General features: G+C 36.8%; 6 non-coding genes across 6 annotated transcripts; all 6 read right to left on the bottom strand.

The window, feature by feature from the left end:
• Positions 1-21,727: 21,727 nt before the first annotated feature.
• On the bottom strand, positions 21,728-21,890 carry LOC135031963 (U1 spliceosomal RNA). Its single transcript, XR_010227543.1, has one exon. It is a non-coding gene; the product is annotated as a U1 spliceosomal RNA (small nuclear RNA).
• Positions 21,891-22,042: 152 nt separating this feature from the next.
• LOC135031951 (U1 spliceosomal RNA) lies at positions 22,043-22,206 on the bottom strand. The gene has a single exon (XR_010227531.1). It is a non-coding gene; the product is annotated as a U1 spliceosomal RNA (small nuclear RNA).
• A 671-nt stretch (positions 22,207-22,877) lies between these two features.
• LOC135031957 (U1 spliceosomal RNA) lies at positions 22,878-23,040 on the bottom strand. Its single transcript, XR_010227537.1, has one exon. It is a non-coding gene; the product is annotated as a U1 spliceosomal RNA (small nuclear RNA).
• A 152-nt stretch (positions 23,041-23,192) lies between these two features.
• LOC135031950 (U1 spliceosomal RNA) lies at positions 23,193-23,356 on the bottom strand. Its single transcript, XR_010227530.1, has one exon. It is a non-coding gene; the product is annotated as a U1 spliceosomal RNA (small nuclear RNA).
• A 671-nt stretch (positions 23,357-24,027) lies between these two features.
• Positions 24,028-24,190, bottom strand: LOC135031961 (U1 spliceosomal RNA). Its single transcript, XR_010227541.1, has one exon. It is a non-coding gene; the product is annotated as a U1 spliceosomal RNA (small nuclear RNA).
• A 152-nt stretch (positions 24,191-24,342) lies between these two features.
• Positions 24,343-24,506, bottom strand: LOC135031953 (U1 spliceosomal RNA). The gene has a single exon (XR_010227533.1). It is a non-coding gene; the product is annotated as a U1 spliceosomal RNA (small nuclear RNA).
• Between the last annotated feature and the right edge of the window lie 390 nt (positions 24,507-24,896).

Genomic DNA, 24,896 nt, shown 5'->3' with positions numbered 1-24,896 from the left:
GCCAGAAAATAAAGAGCTGTTTAATCACTCAATTGGATTTTTCTGCCAGCATATTTTTTTTCTCTGCAACCCACTGCTAAATTGTGCTTCCTAGCTGTTTTTATAAAATCACTGAATCAAATCTAACTCTGATTACATCAGAGAAGGCCAGGTACCCTACACCATAACAGGGGGTTTGAAATTTTGACTTGTCTACTTAAAGATCACCAAAATCTGATAACAAGGTCAATTAGGTCCCTGGGTGGGATTGAACCACCAACCTTTTGGTTAATAGCCGTACATACTAACTGATTGCGCCACAGACACACTTTGCAAAAGTACATACTGACAAAGGCTAATAAGCATTCATCTAAAACGTTTCCTAGAAAAAATTAATAAAGTCAATAATCTGGAGAGTTTTTGTAAGATGTTTCTTCTATCAACCAACGAAGAAACACATTGGTACTTTCCCATGATGAGTGAGTGCTTCAGGATCTCTTACACTTACATGTGCAGCAGAGTACTGCAATGGAAGCATGCTGGGCCCATAACCCAGAGGTAGGCAGATTGAAACTATCCTCTGCTATATGCATTTTTTTTTTGTTAATTAAAGTAATCCAAAACTGGGATTGATATTTTGTCTCTTTTATTTTTACTTAAAGTACAATAACTTTTACCATTTTAATTTGTTTTAATAGTATATTGACAGTATTGTTTTCTTTCAAAAATCCACTTAATTTTCTTTACCCTATTATTAAAATGGTAATTGACAAAAACAAACTACATTGTCACCAGAAGAGCAATACAAAATGTACAAGTGATATATTAAAATCATCTTTCCAGCTTGAATTTCAATGATGCATTGGGGCAACGATTTTGTGAGAAACATCTTCACCCTTAAATAAAGATTTTCTTAATTCCTTACCTGTGTGCTAATTAGATATCACCTTGTTTTCGCATTAAACAGACTTCCACATGAGAAAGCAGCAAGGATGCAGTGGCGTTAATGTTTCCTGGTGTCAACCTGTATTATTTCAGTAGACATTGAAATGAGGATACATCTTGCTGCCTTTCCAATGAAGCAAGTTTAATTTAGTAATAGGTGAAAAACCATCCCTACAAAGGTGTTAATCAGAGACTTGGCTTTGTGGACACTTTTCAGAGAACAAATTTGTTAGCATAAAAATAAAGCCAGAAAATGAAGAGCTGTTTAATCACGCAATTTGATTTTTTTGCCAGCATATTTCTTTTTCTCTGCAACCCACTGCTAAATTGTGCTTCCTAGATGTTTTTATAAAATCACTGAATCAAATCTAACTCTGATTACATCAGAGAAGGCCAGGTACCCTACAACATAACAGGGGGTATGAAATTTGACTTGTCTACTTAAAGATCACCAAAATCTGATAACAAGGTCAATTACGTCCCTGGGTGGGATTGAACCACCAACCTTTTGGTTAACAGCCGTACACACTAACTGATTGCGCCACAGAGACACTTTGCAAAAGTACATACTGACAAATGCTAATAAGCATTCATCTAAAACGTTTCCTAGAAAAACTTAAAAAAGTCAATAATCTGGAGCGTTTTTGTAAGATGTTTCTTCTATCAACCAACGAAGAAACACATTGGTACTTTCCCATGATGAGTGAGTGCTTCAGGATCTCTTGCACTTACATGTGCAGCAGAGTACAGCAATGGAAGCATGCTGGGCCCATAACCCAGAGGTAGGCAGATTGAAACTATCCTCTGCTATATGCATTTTTTTGTTTGTTAATTAAAGTAATCCAAAACTGGGATTGATATTTTGGCTCTTTTATTTTTACTTAAAGTACAATAACTTTTACCATTTTAATTTGTTTTAATAGTATATTGACAGTATTGTTTTCTTTCAAAAATCCACTTCATTTTCTTTACCCTATTATTAAAATGGTAATTGACAAAAACAAACTACATTGTCACCAGAAGAGCAATACAAAATGTACAAGTGATATATTAAAATCATCTTTCCAGCTTGAATTTCAATGATGCATTGGGGCAACGATTTTGTGAGAAACATCTTCACCCTTAAATAAAGATTTTCTTAATTCCTTACCTGTGTGCTAATTAGATATCACCTTGTTTTCACATTAAACAGACTTCCACATGAGAAAGCAGCAAGGATGCAGTGGCGTTAATGTTTCCTGGTGTCAACCTGTATAATTTCAGTAGACATTGAAATGAGGATGCATCTTGCTGCCTTTCCAATGAAGCAAGTTTAATTTAGTAATAGGTGAAAAACCATCCTTACAAAGGTGTTAATCAGAGACTTGGCTTTGTGGACACCTTTCAGAGAACAAATTTGTTAGCATAAAAATAAAGCCAGAAAATAAAGAGCTGTTTAATCACTCAATTGGATTTTTCTGCCAGCATATTTTTTTTCTCTGCAACCCACTGCTAAATTGTGCTTCCTAGCTGTTTTTATAAAATCACTGAATCAAATCTAACTCTGATTACATCAGAGAAGGCCAGGTACCCTACACCATAACAGGGGGTTTGAAATTTTGACTTGTCTACTTAAAGATCACCAAAATCTGATAACAAGGTCAATTAGGTCCCTGGGTGGGATTGAACCACCAACCTTTTGGTTAATAGCCGTACATACTAACTGATTGCGCCACAGAGACACTTTGCAAAAGTACATACTGACAAAGGCTAATAAGCATTCATCTAAAACGTTTCCTAGAAAAAATTAATAAAGTCAATAATCTGGAGAGTTTTTGTAAGATGTTTCTTCTATCAACCAACGAAGAAACACATTGGTACTTTCCCATGATGAGTGAGTGCTTCAGGATCTCTTGCACTTACATGTGCAGCAGAGTACAGCAATGGAAGCATGCTGGGCCCATAACCCAGAGGTAGGCAGATTGAAACTATCCTCTGCTATATGCATTTTTTTGTTTGTTAATTAAAGTAATCCAAAACTGGGATTGATATTTTGTCTCTTTTATTTTTACTTAAAGTACAATAACTTTTACCATTTTAATTTGTTTTAATAGTATATTGACAGTATTGTTTTCTTTCAAAAATCCACTTCATTTTCTTTACCCTATTATTAAAATGGTAATTGACAAAAACAAACTACATTGTCACCAGAAGAGCAATACAAAATGTACAAGTGATATATTAAATTCATCTTTCCAGCTTGAATTTCAATGATGCATTGGGTCAACAATTTTGTGAGAAACATCTTCACCCTTAAATAAAGATTTTCTTAATTCCTTACCTGTGTGCTAATTAGATATCACCTTGTTTTCACATTAAACAGACTTCCACATGAGAAAGCAGCAAGGATGCAGTGGCGTTAATGTTTCCTGGTGTCAACTTGTATTATTTCAGTAGACATTGAAATGAGGATGCATCTTGCTGCCTTTCCAATGAAGCAAGTTTAATTTAGTAATAGGTGAAAAACCATCCTTACAAAGGTGTTAATCAGAGACTTGGCTTTGTGGACACTTTTCAGAGAACAAATTTGTTAGCATAAAAATAAAGCCAGAAAATGAAGAGCTGTTTAATCACTCAATTGGATTTTTCTGCCAGCATATTTTTTTTCTCTGCAACCCACTGCTAAATTGTGCTTCCTAGCTGTTTTTAATAAAATCACTGAATCAAATCTAACTCTGATTACATCAGAGAAGGCCAGTTACCCTACACAATAAGAGGGGGCTTGAAATTTTGACTTGTCTACTTAAATATCACCAAAATCTGATCACAAGGTCAATTACGTCCCTGGGTGGGATTGAACCACCAACCTTTTGGTTAATAGCCGAACACACTAACCGATTGCGCCACAGAGACACTTTGCAAAAAGTACATACTGACAAAGGCTAATAAGCATACATCTAGAACATTTCCAAGAAAAACATTAAAAAATCAATAATCTGGAGAGTTTTTGTAAGATGTTTCTTCCATCAACCAACGAATAAACACATTGGTACTTTCCCATGATGAGTGAGTGCTTCAGGATCTCTTGCACTTACATGTGCAGCAGAGTACTGCAATGGAAGCATGCTGGACCCATAACCCAGAGGTAGGCAGATTGAAACTATCCTTTGCTATATGCATTTTTTTTTTGTTAATTTAAGTAATCAAAACTGGGATTGATATTTTTGCTCTTTTATTTTTACTTAAAGTACAATAACTTTTACCATTTTAATTTGTTTTAATAGTATATTGACAGTATAGTTTTCTTTCAAAAATCCACTTAATTTTCTTTACCCTATTATTAAAATGGTAATTGACAAAAAAAACTACATTGTCACCAGAAGAGCAATACAAAATGTACAAGTGATATATTAAAATCATCTTTCCAGCTTGAATTTCAATGATGCATTGGGGCAACAATTTTGTGAGAAACATCTTCACCCTTAAATAAAGATTTTCGTAATTCCTTACCTGTGTGCTAATTAGATATCACCTTGTTTTCACATTAAACAGACTTCCACATGAGAAAGCAGCAAGGATGCAGTGGCGTTAATGTTTCCTGGTTTCAACCTGTATTATTTCAGTAGACATTGAAATGAGGATGCATCTTGCTGCCTTTCCAATGAAGCAAGTTTAATTTAGTAATAGGTGAAAAATCATCCCTACAAAGGTGTTAATCAGAGACTTGGCTTTGTGGACACTTTTCAGAGAACAAATTTGTTAGCATAAAAATAAAGCCAGAAAATGAAGAGCTGTTTAATCACGCAATTTGATTTTTTTGCCAGCATATTTCTTTTTCTCTGCAACCCACTGCTAAATTGTGCTTCCTAGATGTTTTTATAAAATCATTGAATCAAATCTAACTCTGATTACATCAGAGAAGGCCAGGTACCCTACACAATAAGAGGGGGTATGACATTTGACTTGTCTACTTAAAGATCACCAAAATCTGATAACAAGGTCAATTACGTCCCTGGGTGGGATTGAACCACCAACCTTTTGGTTAATAGCCGTACACACTAACTGATTGCGCCACAGAGACACTTTGCAAAAGTACATACTGACAAATGCTAATAAGCATTCATCTAAAACGTTTCCTAGAAAAACTTAAAAAAGTCAATAATCTGGAGAGTTTTTGTAAGATGTTTCTTCTATCAACCAACGAAGAAACACATTGATACTTTCCCATGATGAGTGAGTGCTTCAGGATCTCTTGCACTTACATGTGCAGCAGAGTACAGCAATGGAAGCATGCTGGGCCCATAACCCAGAGGTAGGCAGATTGAAACTATCCTCTGCTATATGCATTTTTTTTTGTTAATTAAAGTAATCCAAAACTGGGATTGATATTTTGGCTCTTTTATTTTTACTTAAAGTACAATAACTTTTACCATTTTAATTTGTTTTAATAGTATATTGACAGTATTGTTTTCTTTCAAAAATCCACTTCATTTTCTTTACCCTATTATTAAAATGGTAATTGACAAAAACAAACTACATTGTCACCAGAAGAGCAATACAAAATGTACAAGTGATATATTAAAATCATCTTTCCAGCTTGAATTTCAATGATGCATTGGGGCAACGATTTTGTGAGAAACATCTTCACCCTTAAATAAAGATTTTCTTAATTCCTTACCTGTGTGCTAATTAGATATCACCTTGTTTTCACATTAAACAGACTTCCACATGAGAAAGCAGCAAGGATGCAGTGGCGTTAATGTTTCCTGGTGTCAACCTGTATTATTTCAGTAGACATTGAAATGAGGATGCATCTTGCTGCCTTTCCAATGAAGCAAGTTTAATTTAGTAATAGGTGAAAAACCATCCCTACAAAGGTGTTAATCAGAGACTTTGCTTTGTGGACACTTTTCAGAGAACAAATTTGTTAGCATAAAAATAAAGCCAGAAAATGAAGAGCTGTTTAATCACTCAATTGGATTTTTCTGCCAGCATATTTCTTTTTCTCTGCAACCCACTGCTAAATTGTGCTTCCTAGCTGTTTTTATAAAATCACTGAATCAAATCTAACTCTGATTACATCAGAGAAGGCCAGGTACCCTACACCATAACAGGGGGTTTGAAATTTTGACTTGTCTACTTAAAGATCACCAAAATCTGATAACAATGTCAATTACGTACCTGGGTGGGATTGAACCACCAACCTTTTGGTTAATAGCCGTACACACTAACTGATTGCGCCACAGAGACACATTGCAAAAGTATATACTGACAAGGGCTAATAAGCATTCATCTAAAACGTTTCCTAGAAAAACTTTAAAAAGTCAATAATCTGGAGAGTTTTTGTAAGATGTTTCTTCCATCAACCAACGAAGAAACACATTGGTACTTTCCCATGATGAGTGAGTGCTTCAGGATCTCTTGCACTTACATGTGCAGCAGAGTACTGCAATGGAAGCATGCTGGGCCCATAACCCAGAGGTAGGCAGATTGAAACTATCCTCTGCTATATGCATTTTTTTTTTGTTAATTAAAGTAATCCAAAACTGGGATTGATATTTTGTCTCTTTTATTTTTACTTAAAGTACAATAACTTTTACCATTTTAATTTGTTTTAATAGTATATTGACAGTATTGTTTTCTTTCAAAAATCCACTTAATTTTCTTTACCCTATTATTAAAATGGTAATTGACAAAAACAAACTACATTGTCACCAGAAGAGCAATACAAAATGTACAAGTGATATATTAAAATCATCTTTCCAGCTTGAATTTCAATGATGCATTGGGGCAACGATTTTGTGAGAAACATCTTCACCCTTAAATAAAGATTTTCTTAATTCCTTACCTGTGTGCTAATTAGATATCACCTTGTTTTCGCATTAAACAGACTTCCACATGAGAAAGCAGCAAGGATGCAGTGGCGTTAATGTTTCCTGGTGTCAACTTGTATTATTTCAGTAGACATTGAAATGAGGATGCATCTTGCTGCCTTTCCAATGAAGCAAGTTTAATTTAGTAATAGGTGAAAAACCATCCCTACAAAGGTGTTAATCAGAGACTTGGCTTTGTGGACACTTTTCAGAGAACAAATTTGTTAGCATAAAAATAAAGCCAGAAAATGAAGAGCTGTTTAATCACTCAATTGGATTTTTTTTGCCAGCATATTTTTTTTCTCTGCAACCCACTGCTAAATTGTGCTTCCTAGCTGTTTTTTTATAAAATCACTGAATCAAATCTAACTCTGATTACATCAGAGAAGGCCAGGTACCCTACACAATAAGAGGGGGTTTGAAATTTTGACTTGTCTACTTAAATATCACCAAAATCTGATCACAAGGTCAAATACGTTCCTGGGTGGGATTGAACCACCAACCTTTTGGTTAATAGCCTTACACACTAACCAATTGCACCACAGAGACACTTTGCAAAAAGTACATACTGACAAAGGCTAATAAGCATTCATCAAGAACGTTTCCTAGAAAAACTTTAAAAAGTCAATAATCTGGAGAGTTTTTGTAAGATGTTTTTTCCATCAACCAATGAAGAAACACATTGGTACTTTCCCATGATGAGTGAGTGCTTCAGGATCTCTTGCACTTACATGTGCAGCAGAGTACTGCAATGGAAGCATGCTGGGCCCATAACCCAGAGATAGGCAGATTGAAACTATCCTTTGCTATATGCATTTTTTTTGTTAATTAAAGTAATCCAAAACTGGGATTGATATTTTTGCTCTTTTATTTTTACTTAAAGTACAATAACTTTTACCATTTTAATTTGTTTTAATAGTATATTGACAGTATTGTTTTCTTTCAAAAATCCACTTCATTTTCTTTACCCTATTATTAAAATGGTAATTGACAAAAACAAACTACATTGTCACCAGAAGAGCAATACAAAATGTACAAGTGATATATTAAAATCATCTTTCCAGCTTGAATTTCAATGATGCATTGGGGCAACGATTTTGTGAGAAACATCTTCACCCTTAAATAAAGATTTTCTTAATTCCTTACCTGTGTGCTAATTAGATATCACCTTGTTTTCACATTAAACAGACTTCCACATGAGAAAGCAGCAAGGATGCAGTGGCGTTAATGTTTCCTGGTGTCAACCTGTATTATTTCAGTAGACATTGAAATGAGGATGCATCTTGCTGCCTTTCCAATGAAGCAAGTTTAATTTAGTAATAGGTGAAAAACCATCCCTACAAAGGTGTTAATCAGAGACTTTGCTTTGTGGACACTTTTCAGAGAACAAATTTGTTAGCATAAAAATAAAGCCAGAAAATGAAGAGCTGTTTAATCACTCAATTGGATTTTTCTGCCAGCATATTTCTTTTTCTCTGCAACCCACTGCTAAATAGTGCTTCCTAGATGTTTTTATAAAATCACTGTATCAAATCTAACTCTGATTACATCAGAGAAGGCCAGGTACCCTACACCATAACAGGGGGTATAAAATTTGACTTGTCTACTTAAAGATCACCAAAATCTGATAACAAGGTCAATTACGTCCCTGGGTGGGATTGAACCACCAACCTTTTGGTTAATAGCCGTACACACTAACTGATTGCGCCACAGAGACACTTTGCAAAAGTACATACTGACAAAGGCTAATAAGCATTCATCTAAAACGTTTCCTAGAAAAACTTAATAAAGTCAATAATCTGGAGAGTTTTTGTAAGATGTTTCTTCTATCAACCAACGAAGAAACACATTGGTACTTTCCCATGATGAGTGAGTGCTTCAGGATCTCTTGCACTTACATGTGCAGCAGAGTACAGCAATGGAAGCATGCTGGGCCCATAACCCAGAGGTAGGCAGATTGAAACTATCCTCTGCTATATGCATTTTTTTGTTTGTTAATTAAAGTAATCCAAAACTGGGATTGATATTTTGGCTCTTTTATTTTTACTTAAAGTACAATAACTTTTACCATTTTAATTTGTTTTAATAGTATATTGACAGTATTGTTTTCTTTCAAAAATCCACTTCATTTTCTTTACCCTATTATTAAAATGGTAATTGACAAAAACAAACTACATTGTCACCAGAAGAGCAATACAAAATGTACAAGTGATATATTAAAATCATCTTTCCAGCTTGAATTTCAATGATGCATTGGGGCAACGATTTTGTGAGAAACATCTTCACCCTTAAATAAAGATTTTCTTAATTCCTTACCTGTGTGCTAATTAGATATCACCTTGTTTTCACATTAAACAGACTTCCACATGAGAAAGCAGCAAGGATGCAGTGGCGTTAATGTTTCCTGCTGTCAACCTGTATTATTTCAGTAGACATTGAAATGAGGATGCATCTTGCTGCCTTTCCAATGAAGCAAGTTTAATTTAGTAATAGGTGAAAAACCATCCTTACAAAGGTGTTAATCAGAGACTTGGCTTTGTGGACACCTTTCAGAGAACAAATTTGTTAGCATAAAAATAAAGCCAGAAAATAAAGAGCTGTTTAATCACTCAATTGGATTTTTCTGCCAGCATATTTTTTTTCTCTGCAACCCACTGCTAAATTGTGCTTCCTAGCTGTTTTTATAAAATCACTGAATCAAATCTAACTCTGATTACATCAGAGAAGGCCAGGTACCCTACACCATAACAGGGGGTTTGAAATTTTGACTTGTCTACTTAAAGATCACCAAAATCTGATAACAAGGTCAATTAGGTCCCTGGGTGGGATTGAACCACCAACCTTTTGGTTAATAGCCGTACATACTAACTGATTGCGCCACAGAGACACTTTGCAAAAGTACATACTGACAAAGGCTAATAAGCATTCATCTAAAACGTTTCCTAGAAAAAATTAATAAAGTCAATAATCTGGAGAGTTTTTGTAAGATGTTTCTTCTATCAACCAACGAAGAAACACATTGGTACTTTCCCATGATGAGTGAGTGCTTCAGGATCTCTTGCACTTACATGTGCAGCAGAGTACAGCAATGGAAGCATGCTGGGCCCATAACCCAGAGGTAGGCAGATTGAAACTATCCTCTGCTATATGCATTTTTTTGTTTGTTAATTAAAGTAATCCAAAACTGGGATTGATATTTTGGCTCTTTTATTTTTACTTAAAGTACAATAACTTTTACCATTTTAATTTGTTTTAATTGTATATTGACAGTATTGTTTTCTTTCAAAAATCCACTTCATTTTCTTTACCCTATTATTAAAATGGTAATTGACAAAAACAAACTACATTGTCACCAGAAGAGCAATACAAAATGTACAAGTGATATATTAAATTCATCTTTCCAGCTTGAATTTCAATGATGCATTGGGTCAACAATTTTGTGAGAAACATCTTCACCCTTAAATAAAGATTTTCTTAATTCCTTGCCTGTGTGCTAATTAGATATCACCTTGTTTTTTTTACATTAAACAGACTTCCACATGAGAAAGCAGCAAGGATGCAGTGGCGTTAATGTTTCCTGGTGTCAACTTGTATTATTTCAGTAGACATTGAAATGAGGATGCATCTTGCTGCCTTTCCAATGAAGCAAGTTTAATTTAGTAATAGGTGAAAAACCATCCTTACAAAGGTGTTAATCAGAGACTTGGCTTTGTGGACACTTTTCAGAGAACAAATTTGTTAGCATAAAAATAAAGCCAGAAAATGAAGAGCTGTTTAATCACTCAATTGGATTTTTCTGCCAGCATATTTTTTTTCTCTGCAACCCACTGCTAAATTGTGCTTCCTAGCTGTTTTTTATAAAATCACTGAATCAAATCTAACTCTGATTACATCAGAGAAGGCCAGGTACCCTACACAATAAGAGGGGGTTTGAAATTTTGACTTGTCTACTTAAATATCACCAAAATCTGATCACAAGGTCAATTACGTCCCTGGGTGGGATTGAACCACCAACCTTTTGGTTAATAGCCGAACACACTAACCGATTGCGCCACAGAGACACTTTGCGAAAAGTACATACTGACAAAGGCTAATAAGCATACATCTAGAACATTTCCTAGAAAAACATTAAAAAATCAATAATCTGGAGAGTTTTTGTAAGATGTTTCTTCCATCAACCAATGAATAAACACATTGGTACTTTCCCATGATGAGTGAGTGCTTCAGGATCTCTTGCACTTACATGTGCAGCAGAGTACAGCAATGGAAGCATGCTGGGCCCATAACCCAGAGGTAGGCAGATTGAAACTATCCTCTGCTATATGCATTTTTTTGTTTGTTAATTAAAGTAATCCAAAACTGGGATTGATATTTTGGCTCTTTTATTTTTACTTAAAGTACAATAACTTTTACCATTTTAATTTGTTTTAATAGTATATTGACAGTATTGTTTTCTTTCAAAAATCCACTTAATTTTCTTTACCCTATTATTAAAATGGTAATTGACAAAAACAAACTACATTGTCACCAGAAGAGCAATACAAAATGTACAAGTGATATATTAAAATCATCTTTCCAGCTTGAATTTCAATGATGCATTGGGGCAACGATTTTGTGAGAAACATCTTCACCCTTAAATAAAGATTTTCTTAATTCCTTACCTGTGTGCTAATTAGATATCACCTTGTTTTCACATTAAACAGACTTCCACATGAGAAAGCAGCAAGGATGCAGTGGCGTTAATGTTTCCTGGTGTCAACCTGTATTATTTCAGTAGACATTGAAATGAGGATGCATCTTGCTGCCTTTCCAATGAAGCAAGTTTAATTTAGTAATAGGTGAAAAACCATCCTTACAAAGGTGTTAATCAGAGACTTGGCTTTGTGGACACCTTTCAGAGAACAAATTTGTTAGCATAAAAATAAAGCCAGAAAATAAAGAGCTGTTTAATCACTCAATTGGATTTTTCTGCCAGCATATTTTTTTTCTCTGCAATCCACTGCTAAATTGTGCTTCCTAGCTGTTTTTATAAAATCACTGAATCAAATCTAACTCTGATTACATCAGAGAAGGCCAGGTACCCTACACCATAACAGGGGGTTTGAAATTTTGACTTGTCTACTTAAAGATCACCAAAATCTGATAACAAGGTCAATTAGGTCCCTGGGTGGGATTGAACCACCAACCTTTTGGTTAATAGCCGTACATACTAACTGATTGCGCCACAGAGACACTTTGCAAAAGTACATACTGACAAAGGCTAATAAGCATTCATCTAAAACGTTTCCTAGAAAAAATTAATAAAGTCAATAATCTGGAGAGTTTTTGTAAGATGTTCCTTCTATCAACCAACGAAGAAACACATTGGTACTTTCCCATGATGAGTGAGTGCTTCAGGATCTCTTGCACTTACATGTGCAGCAGAGTACAGCAATGGAAGCATGCTGGGCCCATAACCCAGAGGTAGGCAGATTGAAACTATCCTCTGCTATATGCATTTTTTTGTTTGTTAATTAAAGTAATCCAAAACTGGGATTGATATTTTGTCTCTTTTATTTTTACTTAAAGTACAATAACTTTTACCATTTTAATTTGTTTTAATAGTATATTGACAGTATTGTTTTCTTTCAAAAATCCACTTCATTTTCTTTACCCTATTATTAAAATGGTAATTGACAAAAACAAACTACATTGTCACCAGAAGAGCAATACAAAATGTACAAATGATATATTAAATTCATCTTTCCAGCTTGAATTTCAATGATGCATTGGGTCAACAATTTTGTGAGAAACATCTTCACCCTTAATTAAAGATTTTCTTAATTCCTTACCTGTGTGCTAATTAGATATCACCTTGTTTTCACATTAAACAGACTTCCACATGAGAAAGCAGCAAGGATGCAGTGGCGTTAATGTTTCCTGGTGTCAACTTGTATTATTTCAGTAGACATTGAAATGAGGATGCATCTTGCTGCCTTTCCAATGATGCAAGTTTAATTTAGTAATAGGTGAAAAACCATCCTTACAAAGGTGTTAATCAGAGACTTGGCTTTGTGGACACTTTTCAGAGAACAAATTTGTTAGCATAAAAATAAATCCAGAAAATGAAGAGCTGTTTAATCACTCAATTGGATTTTTCTGCCAGCATATTTTTTTTCTCTGCAACCCACTACTAAATTGTGCTTCCTAGCTGTTTTTTATAAAATCACTGAATCAAATCTAACTCTGATTACATCAGAGAAGGCCAGGTACCCTACACAATAAGAGGGGGTTTGAAATTTTGACTTGTCTACTTAAATATCACCAAAATCTGATCACAAGGTCAATTACGTCCCTGGGTGGGATTGAACCACCAACCTTTTGGTTAATAGCCGAACACACTAACCGATTGCGCCACAGAGACACTTTGCAAAAAGTACATACTGACAAAGGCTAATAAGCATACATCTAGAACATTTCCTAGAAAAACATTAAAAAATCAATAATCTGGAGAGTTTTTGTAAGATGTTTCTTCCATCAACCAACGAATAAACACATTGGTACTTTCCCATGATGAGTGAGTGCTTCAGGATCTCTTGCACTTACATGTGCAGCAGAGTACTGCAATGGAAGCATGCTGGACCCATAACCCAAAGGTAGGCAGATTGAAACTATCCTCTGCTATATGCATTTTTTTTTGTTAATTAAAGTAATCCAAAACTGGGATTGATATTTTGGCTCTTTCATTTTTACTTAAAGTACAATAACTTTTACCATTTTAATTTGTTTTAATAGTATATTGACAGTATTGTTTTCTTTCAAAAATCCACTTCATTTTCTTTACCCTATTATTAAAATGGTAATTGACAAAAACAAACTACATTGTCACCAGAAGAGCAATACAAAATGTACAAGTGATATATTAAAATCATCTTTCCAGCTTGAATTTCAATGATGCATTGGGGCAACGATTTTGTGAGAAACATCTTCACCCTTAAATAAAGATTTTCTTAATTCCTTACCTGTGTGCTAATTAGATATCACCTTGTTTTCACATTAAACAGACTTCCACATGAGAAAGCAGCAAGGATGCAGTGGCGTTAATGTTTCCTGGTGTCAACCTGTATTATTTCAGTAGACATTGAAATGAGGATGCATCTTGCTGCCTTTCCAATGAAGCAAGTTTAATTTAGTAATAGGTGAAAAACCATCCCTACAAAGGTGTTAATCAGAGACTTGGCTTTGTGGACACTTTTCAGAGAACAAATTTGTTAGCATAAAAATAAAGCCAGAAAATGAAGAGCTGTTTAATCACTCAATTGGATTTTTTTGCCAGCATATTTCTTTTTCTCTGCAACCCACTGCTAAATTGTGCTTCCTAGCTGTTTTTATAAAATCACTGAATCAAATCTAACTCTGATTACATCAGAGAAGGCCAGGTACCCTACACCATAACAGGGGGTTTGAAATTTTGACTTGTCTACTTAAAGATCACCAAAATCTGATAACAAGGTCAATTACGTACCTGGGTGGGATTGAACCACCAACCTTTTGGTTAATAGCCGTACACACTAACTAATTGCGCCACAGAGACACATTGCAAAAGTATATACCGACAAGGGCTAATAAGCATTCATCTAAAACGTTTCCTAGAAAAACTTTAAAAAGTCAATAATCTGGAGAGTTTTTGTAAGATGTTTCTTCCATCAACCAACGAAGAAACACATTGGTACTTTCCCATGATGAGTGAGTGCTTCAGGATCTCTTGCACTTACATGTGCAGCAGAGTACTGCAATGGAAGCATGCTGGGCCCATAACCCAGAGGTAGGCAGATTGAAACTATCCTCTGCTATATGCATTTTTTTTTTGTTAATTAAAGTAATCCAAAACTGGGATTGATATTTTGGCTCTTTTATTTTTACTTAAAGTACAATAACTTTTACCATTTTAATTTGTTTTAATAGTATATTGACAGTATTGTTTTCTTTCAAAAATCCACTTCATTTTCTTTACCCTATTATTAAAATGGTAATTGACAAAAACAAACTACATTGTCACCAGAAGAGCAATACAAAATGTACAAGTGATATATTAAAATCATCTTTCCAGCTTGAATTTCAATGATGCATTGGGGCAACGATTTTGTGAGAAACATCTTCACCCTAATATAAAGATTTTCTTAATTCCTTACCTGTGTGCTAATTAGATATCACCTTGTTTTCGCATTAAACAGACTTCCACATGAGAAAGCAGCAAGGATGCAGTGGCGTTAATGTTTCCTGGTGTCAACTTGTATTATTTCAGTAGACATTGAAATGAGGATGCATCTTGCTGCCTTTCCAATGAAGCAAGTTTAATTTAGTAATAGGTGAAAAACCATCCCTACAAAGGTGTTAATCAGAGACTTGGCTTTGTGGACACTTTTCAGAGAACAAATTTGTTAGCATAAAAATAAATCCAGAAAATGAAGAGCTGTTTAATCACTCAATTGGATTTTTTTTGCCAGCATATTTTTTTTCTCTGCAACCCACTGCTAAATTGTGCTTCCTAGCTGTTTTTTTATAAAATCACTGAATCAAATCTAACTCTGATTACATCAGAGAAGGCCAGGTACCCTACACAATAAGAGGGGGTTTGAAATTTTGACTTGTCTACTTAAATATCACCAAAATCTGATCACAAGGTCAATTACGTTCCTGGGTGGGATTAAACCACCAACCTTTTGGTTAATAGCCTTACACACTAACCAATTGCACCACAGAGACACTTTGCAAAAAGTACATACTGACAAAGGCTAATAAGCATTCATCAAGAACGTTTCCTAGAAAAACTTTAAAAAGTCAATAATCTGGAGAGTTTTTGTAAGATGTTTCTTCCATCAACCAATGAAGAAACACATTGGTACTTTCCCATGATGAGTGAGTGCTTCAGGATCTCTTGCACTTACATGTGCAGCAGAGTACTGCAATGGAAGCATGCTGGGCCCATAACCCAGAGATAGGCAGATTGAAACTATCCTTTGCTATATGCATTTTTTTTGTTAATTAAAGTAATCCAAAACTGGGATTGATATTTTTGCTCTTTTATTTTTACTTAAAGTACAATAACTTTTACCATTTTAATTTGTTTTAATAGTATATTGACAGTATTGTTTTCTTTCAAAAATCCACTTAATTTTCTTTACCCTATTATTAAAATGGTAATTGACAAATACAAACTACATTGTCACCAGAAGAGCAATACAAAATGTACAAGTGATATATTAAAATCATCTTTCCAGCTTGAATTTCAATGATGCATTGGGGCAACGATTTTGTGAGAAACATCTTCACCCTTAAATAAAGATTTTCGTAATTCCTTACCTGTGTGCTAATTAGATATCACCTTGTTTTCACATTAAACAGACTTCCACATGAGAAAGCAGCAAGGATGCAGTGGCGTTAATGTTTCCTGGTGTCAACCTGTATTATTTCAGTAGACATTGAAATGAGGATGCATCTTGCTGCCTTTCCAATGAAGCAAGTTTAATTTAGTAATAGGTGAAAAACCATCCCTACAAAGGTGTTAATCAGAGACTTGGCTTTGTGGACACTTTTCAGAGAACAAATTTGTTAGCATAAAAATAAACCAGAAAATGAAGAGCTGTTTAATCACTCAATTGGATTTTTTTGCCAGCATATTTTTTTTCTCTGCAACCCACTGCTAAATTGTGCTTCCTAGCTGTTTTTTTATAAAATCACTGAATCAAATCTAACTCTGATAACATCAGAGAAGGCCAGGTACCCTACACAATAAGAGGGGGTTTGAAATTTTGACTTGTCTACTTAAATATCACCAAAATCTGATCACAAGGTCAATTACGTCCCTGGGTGGGATTGAACCACCAACCTTCTGGTTAATAGCCTTACACACTAACCAATTGCACCACAGAGACACTTTGCAAAAGTACATACTGACAAAGGCTAATAAGCATTCATCTAGAACGTTTCCTAGAAAAACTTTAAAAAGTCAATAATCTGGAGAGTTTTTGTAAGATGTTTCTTCCATCAACCAATGAAGAAACACATTGGTACTTTCCCATGATGAGTGAGTGCTTCAGGATCTCTTGCACTTACATGTGCAGCAGAGTACTGCAATGGAAGCATGCTGGGCCCATAACCCTGAGGTAGGCAGATTGAAACTATCCTTTGCTATATGCATTTTTTTTGTTAATTAAAGTAATCCAAAACTGGGATTGATATTTTTGCTCTTTTATTTTTACTTAAAGTACAATAACTTTTACCATTTTAATTTGTTTTGATAGTATATTGACAGTATTGTTTTCTTTCAAAAATCCACTTAATTTTCTTTACCCTATTATTAAAATGGTAATTGACAAAAACAAACTACATTGTCACCAGAAGAGCAATACAAAATGTACAAGTGATATATTAAAATCATCTTTCCAGCTTGAATTTCAATGATGCATTGGGGCAACGATTTTGTGAGAAACATCTTCACCCTTAAATAAAGATTTTCTTAATTCCTTACCTGTGTGCTAATTAGATATCACCTTGTTTTCACATTAAACAGACTTCCACATGAGAAAGCAGCAAGGATGCAGTGGCGTTAATGTTTCCTGGTGTCAACCTGTATTATTTCAGTAGACATTGAAATGAGGATGCATCTTGCTGCCTTTCCAATGAAGCAAGTTTAATTTAGTAATAGGTGAAAAACCATCCCTACAAAGGTGTTAATCAGAGACTTGGCTTTGTGGACACTTTTCAGAGAACAAATTTGTTAGCATAAAAATAAAGCCAGAAAATGAAGAGCTGTTTAATCACTCAATTGGATTTTTTTGCCAGCATATTTCTTTTTCTCTGCAACCCACTGCTAAATTGTGCTTCCTAGCTGTTTTTATAAAATCACTGAATCAAATCTAACTCTGATTACATCAGAGAAGGCCAGGTACCCTACACCATAACAGGGGGTTTGAAATTTTGACTTGTCTACTTAAAGATCACCAAAATCTGATAACAATGTCAATTACGTACCTGGGTGGGATTGAACCACCAACCTTTTGGTTAATAGCCGTACACACTAACTGATTGCGCCACAGAGACACTTTGCAGAAGTAAATACTGACAAAGGCTAATAAGCATTCATCTAAAACGTTTCCTAGAAAAACTTTAAAAAGTCAATAATCTGGAGAGTTTTTGTAAGATGTTTCTTCCATCAACCAACGAAGAAACACATTGGTACTTTCCCATGATGAGTGAGTGCTTCAGGATCTCTTGCACTTACATGTGCAGCAGAGTACAGCAATGGAAGCATGCTGGGCCCATAACCCAGAGGTAGGCAGATTGAAACTATCCTCTGCTATATGCATTTTTTTTTGTTAATTAAAGTAATCCAAAACTGGGATTGATATTTTGCCTCTTTTATTTTTACTTAAAGTACAATAACTTTTACCAATTAATTTGTTTTAATAGTATATTGACAGTATTGTTTTCTTTCAAAAATCCACTTAATTTTCTTTACCCTATTATTAAAATGGTAATTGACAAAAACAAACTACATTGTCACCAGAAGAGCAATACAAAATGTACAAGTGATACATTAAAATCATCTTTCCAGCTTGAATTTCAATGATGCATTGGGGCAACGATTTTGTGAGAAACATCTTCACCCTTAAATAAAGATTTTCTTAATTCCTTGCTTGTGTGCTAATTAGATATCACCTTGTTTTCACATTAAACAGACTTCCACATGAGAAAGCAGCAAGGATGCAGTGGCGTTAATGTTTCCTGGTGTCAACTTGTATTATTTCAGTAGACATTGAAATGAGGATGCATCTTGCTGCCTTTCCAATGAAGCAAGTTTAATTTAGTAATATGTGAAAAACCATCCCTACAAAGGTGTTAAACAGAGACTTGGCTTTGTGGACACTTTTCAGAGAACAAATTTGTTAGCATAAAAATAAAGCCAGAAATGAAGAGCTGTTTAATCACTCAATTGGATTTTTTTGCCAGCATATTTCTTTTTCTCTGCAACCCACTGCTAAATTGTGCTTCCTATCTGTTTTTATAAAATCACTGAATCAAATCTAACTCTGATTACATCAGAGAAGGCCAGGTACCCACACCATAACAGGGGGTTTGAAATTTTGACTTGTCTACTTAAATATCACCAAAATCTGATCACAAGGTCAATTACATCCCTGGGTGGGATTGAACCACCTACCTTTTGGTTAATAGCCGAACACACTAACCGATTGCGCCACAGAGACACTTTGCAAAAAGTTCATACTGACAAAGGCTAATAAGCATTCATCTAGAACGTTTCCTAGAAAAACTTTAAAAAGTCAATAATCTGGAGAGTTTTTGTAAGATGTTTCTTCCATCAACCAACGAAGAAACACATTGGTACTTTCCCATGATGAGTGAGTGCTTCAGGATCTCTTGCACTTACATGTGCAGCAGAGTACTGCAATGGAAGCATGCTGGGCCGATAACCCAGAGGTAGGCAGATTGAAACTATCCTCTGCTATATGCATTTTTTTTTAATTAAAGTAATCCAAAATTGGGATTGATATTTTAGCTCTTTTATTTTTACTTAAAGTACAATAACTTTTACCATTTTAATTTGTTTAATAGTATATTGACAGTATTGTTTTCTTTCAAAAATCCACTTAATTTTCTTTACCCTATTATTAAAATGGTAATTGACAAAAACAAACTACATTGTCACCAGAAGAGCAATACAAAATGTACAAGTGATATATTAAAATCATCTTTCCAGCTTGAATTTCAATGATGCATTGGGGCAACGATTTTGTGAGAAACATCTTCACCCTTAAATAATGATTTTCTTAATTCCTTACCTGTGTGCTAATTAGATATCACCTTGTTTTCACATTAAACAGACTTCCACATGAGAAAGCAGCAAGGATGCAGTGGCGTTAATGTTTCCTGGTGTCAACCTGTATTATTTCAGTAGATATTGAAATGACGATGCATCTTGCTGCCTTTCCAATGAAGCAAGTTTAATTTAGTAATAGGTGAAAAACCATCCCTACAAAGGTGTTAAACAGAGACTTGGCTTTGTGGACACTTTTCAGAGAACAAATTTGTTAGCATAAAAATAAAGCCAGAAAATGAAGAGCTGTTTAATCACTCAATTGGATTTTTTTGCCAGCATATTTCTTTTTCTCTGCAACCCACTGCTAAATTGTGCTTCCTATCTATTTTTATAAAATCACTGAATCAAATCTAACTCTGATTACATCAGAGAAGGCCAGGTACCCACACCATAACAGGGGGTTTGAAATTTTGACTTGTCTACTTAAATATCACCAAAATCTGATCACAAGGTCAATTACATCCCTGGGTGGGATTGAACCACCTACCTTTTGGTTAATAGCCGAACACACTAACCGATTGCGCCACAGAGACACTTTGCAAAAAGTTCATACTGACAAAGGCTAATAAGCATTCATCTAGAACGTTTCCTAGAAAAACTTTAAAAAGTCAATAATCTGGAGAGTTTTTGTAAGATGTTTCTTCCATCAACCAACGAAGAAACACATTGGTACTTTCCCATGATGAGTGAGTGCTTCAGGATCTCTTGCACTTACATGTGCAGCAGAGTACTGCAATGGAAGCATGCTGGGCCGATAACCCAGAGGTAGGCAGATTGAAACTATCCTCTGCTATATGCATTTTTTTTTAATTAAAGTAATCCAAAATTGGGATTGATATTTTAGCTCTTTTATTTTTACTTAAAGTACAATAACTTTTACCATTTTAATTTGTTTAATAGTATATTGACAGTATTGTTTTCTTTCAAAAATCCACTTAATTTTCTTTACCCTATTATTAAAATGGTAATTGACAAAAACAAACTACATTGTCACCAGAAGAGCAATACAAAATGTACAAGTGATATATTAAAATCATCTTTCCAGCTTGAATTTCAATGATGCATTGGGGCAACGATTTTGTGAGAAACATCTTCACCCTTAAATAATGATTTTCTTAATTCCTTACCTGTGTGCTAATTAGATATCACCTTGTTTTCACATTAAACAGACTTCCACATGAGAAAGCAGCAAGGATGCAGTGGCGTTAATGTTTCCTGGTGTCAACCTGTATTATTTCAGTAGATATTGAAATGACGATGCATCTTGCTGCCTTTCCAATGAAGCAAGTTTAATTTAGTAATAGGTGAAAAACCATCCCTACAAAGGTGTTAATCAGATACTTGGCTTTGTGGACACTTTTCAGAGAACAAATTTGTTAGCATAAAAATAAAGCCAGAAAATGAAGAGCTGTTTAATCACTCAATTGGATTTTTTTGCCAGCATATTTCTTTTTCTCTGCAACCCACTGCTAAATTGTGCTTCCTAGCTGTTTTTTTTATAAAATCACTTAATCAAATCTAACTCTGATTACATCAGAGAAGGCCAGGTACCCTACACCACAAGAGGGGGTTTGAAATTTTGACTTGTCTACTTAAAGATCACCAAAATCTGATAACAAGGTAAATTACGTCCCTGGGTGGGATTGAACCACCAATCTTTTGGATAATAACCGAACACACTAACTGATTGCGCCACAGTGACACTTTGCAAACGTACATTCTGACAAACGCTAATAAGCATTCATCTAGAACGTTTCCTAGAAAAACTTTAAAAAGTCAATAATCTGGAGAGTTTTTGTAAGATGTTTCTTCCATCAATCAACGAAGAACATTCAAGCTGATTTCTTGCAGCAGCTGGGCACTGTAACAGCTCCAGAGCTGCTCTGTAAGGCAACTAAAAGGGTGTGGGCCCTGCAGCACTACCTGTAGTTCGCATTGTGCGTTGGAAGGCACAAAGTAAGCAGACGGGAGAAGTCAGGATAGTGCGCAAGGGCATAGAAGGGAGCGGCTCAAGAAAAGAGAAGTGGAAACAGACAGCAAACTAGGCTGGAGAAAGACCTGAGACAAAGAGATCTGAATTATACGAGAGCCGACCAGGGGAAACACAAATTATGCAGTCGAGTTTCCCACATTTGGGGAAATCGCTGGAGCAGCACACACAGAGTGCAATGGGTGAGCCTTGCCCTGGGAGAAGCACCTTCATGATCATAGTATCTCACCTGGCAGGTAAGTAGGAGTTGGGCAAGAGCTGAGGAGGGTCGCTGCTCGGGCAAACCCCTGTCAAGTGAAGGAGATCCAACTGAGGCAGCACAAGAGAACTCTCGAAAGAAGAACAAGGCTAGAGGAAGATCTGAGACACAGAAATCTGGCTTTTGCCAGAGCTGACCAGAGGAAAGCACAAACACAGTCCCCCACTACCACAAATAATGCAGTCGAGTTTCCCACATTTGGGGAAATCACAGGGGTCAGCATACCCAGAATGCAATGAATGAACCTCACCCTGGGAGAACAATCTTCATGACCATGGTATCTCCTATGCAAAATAAGTATGATTTGGGATAGGGCTGGGGAGGGCCGCTGCTCAGGCACATCTCTGTCAAGTAAAGGAGATTCAACTGAGGCAGCACAAGGGAACTCTCATCTGGGGACAACAACTGCAGGTAGAACACATATTTTCAGATGAACATGGGAGGGCAGAAGGCTGCCTAATACTGAAGCACCCCCAAACAACAAACCAAATGCAACAACTAGTACAAGCATTCCTGGGGGAAGGCCTGCAGCAGATGGATTTGCATATGGTGATGTCATCCAAGCAGTGGGTCAAAGTTGGCTTCAACCCTCATCTGCATATGAAAAGAAAAAAGGGATGTGCAGGGCATGGCATCCTTTTGTGGCGCTTGGATGACCCTTAATTCGCATTAAACATCTCCACCCTCCTTCGGTGTGGGGCTCATGTTGGCTATGCCCCAGCCCCTGAAGCATTCAAGATGATTTCTTGCAGCAGCTGGGCACTGTAACAGCTCCAGAGCTGTTCTGTAAAGCATGTAAAAGGGTGTGGGCCCTGCAGCACTACCTGTAGTATGCATTGTGCGTTGGAAGGCACAAAGTAAGCAGACGGGAGAGGTCAGGATAGTGCGCAAGGGCATAGAAGGGAGCGGCTCAAGAAAAGAGAAGTGGAAACAGACAGCAAACTAGGCTGGAGAAAGACCTGAGACAAAGAGATCTGAATTATACGAGAGCCGACCAGAGGAAACACAAATTATGCAGTCAAGTTTCCCACATTTGGGGAAATCGCAGGAGCAGCACACCCAGAGTGCAATGGGTGAGCCTTTCCCTGGGAGAAGCACCTTCCTGATCATAGTATCTCACCTGGCAGGTAAGTAGGAGTTGGGCTAGAGCTAGGGAGGGTCGCTGCTCGGGCACCCCCCTGTCAAGTGAAGGAGATCCAACTGAGGCAGCTCAAGGGAACTCTCGAAAGAAGAACAAGGCTAGAGGAAGATCTGAGACAAAGAAATCTGACTTTTACCAGAGCTGAGCAGAGGAAAGCACAAACACAGTCCCCCACTACCACAAATAATGCAGTCGAGTTTCCCACATTTGGGGAAATCACAGGGGTCAGCATACCCAGAATGCAATGAATGAACCTCACCCTGGGAGAACAATCTTCATGACCATGGTATCTCCTATGCAAAATAAGTATGATTTGGGATAGGGCTGGGGAGGGCCGCTGCTCAGGCACATCTCTGTCAAGTAAAGGAGATTCAACTGAGGCAGCACAAGGGAACTCTCATCTGGGGACAACAACTGCAGGGAGAACACATATTTTCAGATGAACATGGGAGGGCAGAAGGCTGCCTAATACTGAAGCACCCCCAAACAACAAACCAAATGCAACAACTAGTGCAAGCATTCCTGGGGGAAGGCCTGCAGCAGATTGATTTGCATATGGTAATGCCATCCAAGCAGTGGGTCAAAGTTGGCTTCAACCCTCGTCTGCATATGAAAAGAGAAAAGGGGCGTGCAGGGCATGGCGGCCTTTTGCGGCGCTTGGGTGACCCTTAGTTCGCATTAAACACCCCCACCCTCCTTCGGTGTGGGGCTCATGTTGGCAATGCCCCAGCCCCTGAAGCATTCAAGCTGATTTCTTGCAGCAGCTGGGCACTGTAACAGCTCCAGAGCTGCTCTGTGAGGCAAGTAAAAGGGTGTGGGCCCTGCAGCACTACCTGTAGTTTGCATTGTGTGTTGGAAGGCACAAAGTAAGCAGACGGGAGAAGTCAGGATAGTGCGCAAGGGCATAGAAGGGAGCGGCTCAAGAAAAGAGAAGTGGAAACAGACAGCAAACTAGGCTGGAGAGAGACCTGAGACAAAGAGATCTGAATTATACGAGAGCCGACCAGAGGAAACACAAATTATGCAGTCAAGTTTCCCACATTTGGGGAAATCACAGGGGCAGCACACCCAGAGTGCAATGGGTGAGCCTTGCCCTGGGAGAAGCACCTACATGATCATAGTATCTCACCTGGCAGGTAAGTAGGAGTTGGGCTAGAGCTGCGAAGGGTCGCTGCTCGGGTACCCCCCTGTCAAGTGAAGGAGATCCAACTGAGGCAGCACAAGGGAACTCTCGAAAGAGGAACAAGGCTAGAGGAAGATCTGAGACAAAGAAATCTGATTTTTACCAGAGTTGACCAGAAGAAAGCACAAACACAGTCCCCCACTACCACAAATAATGCAGTTGAGTTTCCCACATTTGGGGAAATCACAGGGGTCAGCATACCCAGAATGCAATGAATGAACCTCACCCTGGGAGAACAATCTTCATGACCATGGTATCTCCTATGCAAAATAAGTATGATTTGGGATAGGGCTGGGGAGGGCCGCTGCTCAGGCACATCTCTGTCAAGTAAAGGAGATTCAACTGAGGCAGCACAAGGGAACTCTCATCTGGGGACAACAACTGCAGGGAGAACACATATTTTCAGATGAACATGGGAGGGCAGAAGGCTGCCTAATACTGAAGCACCCCCAAACAACAAACCAAATGCAACAACTAGTGCAAGCATTCCTGGGGGAAGGCCTGCAGCAGATGGATTTGCATATGGTGATGTCATCCAAGCAGTGGGTCAAAGTTGGCTTCAACCCTCGTCTGCATATGAAAAGAAAAAAGGGATGTGCAGGGCATGGCGTCCTTTTGTGGCGCTTGGATGACCCCTAATTCGCATTAAACATCTCCACCCTCCTTC

Source organism: Pseudophryne corroboree, unplaced genomic scaffold (assembly GCF_028390025.1).
Source record: "Pseudophryne corroboree isolate aPseCor3 unplaced genomic scaffold, aPseCor3.hap2 scaffold_537, whole genome shotgun sequence".
In the NCBI taxonomy this organism is placed as follows: domain Eukaryota; kingdom Metazoa; phylum Chordata; class Amphibia; order Anura; family Myobatrachidae; genus Pseudophryne; species Pseudophryne corroboree.
Note: the sequence above shows the minus strand (reverse complement) of the source record. Positions and strands in the feature narration are given on the sequence as shown.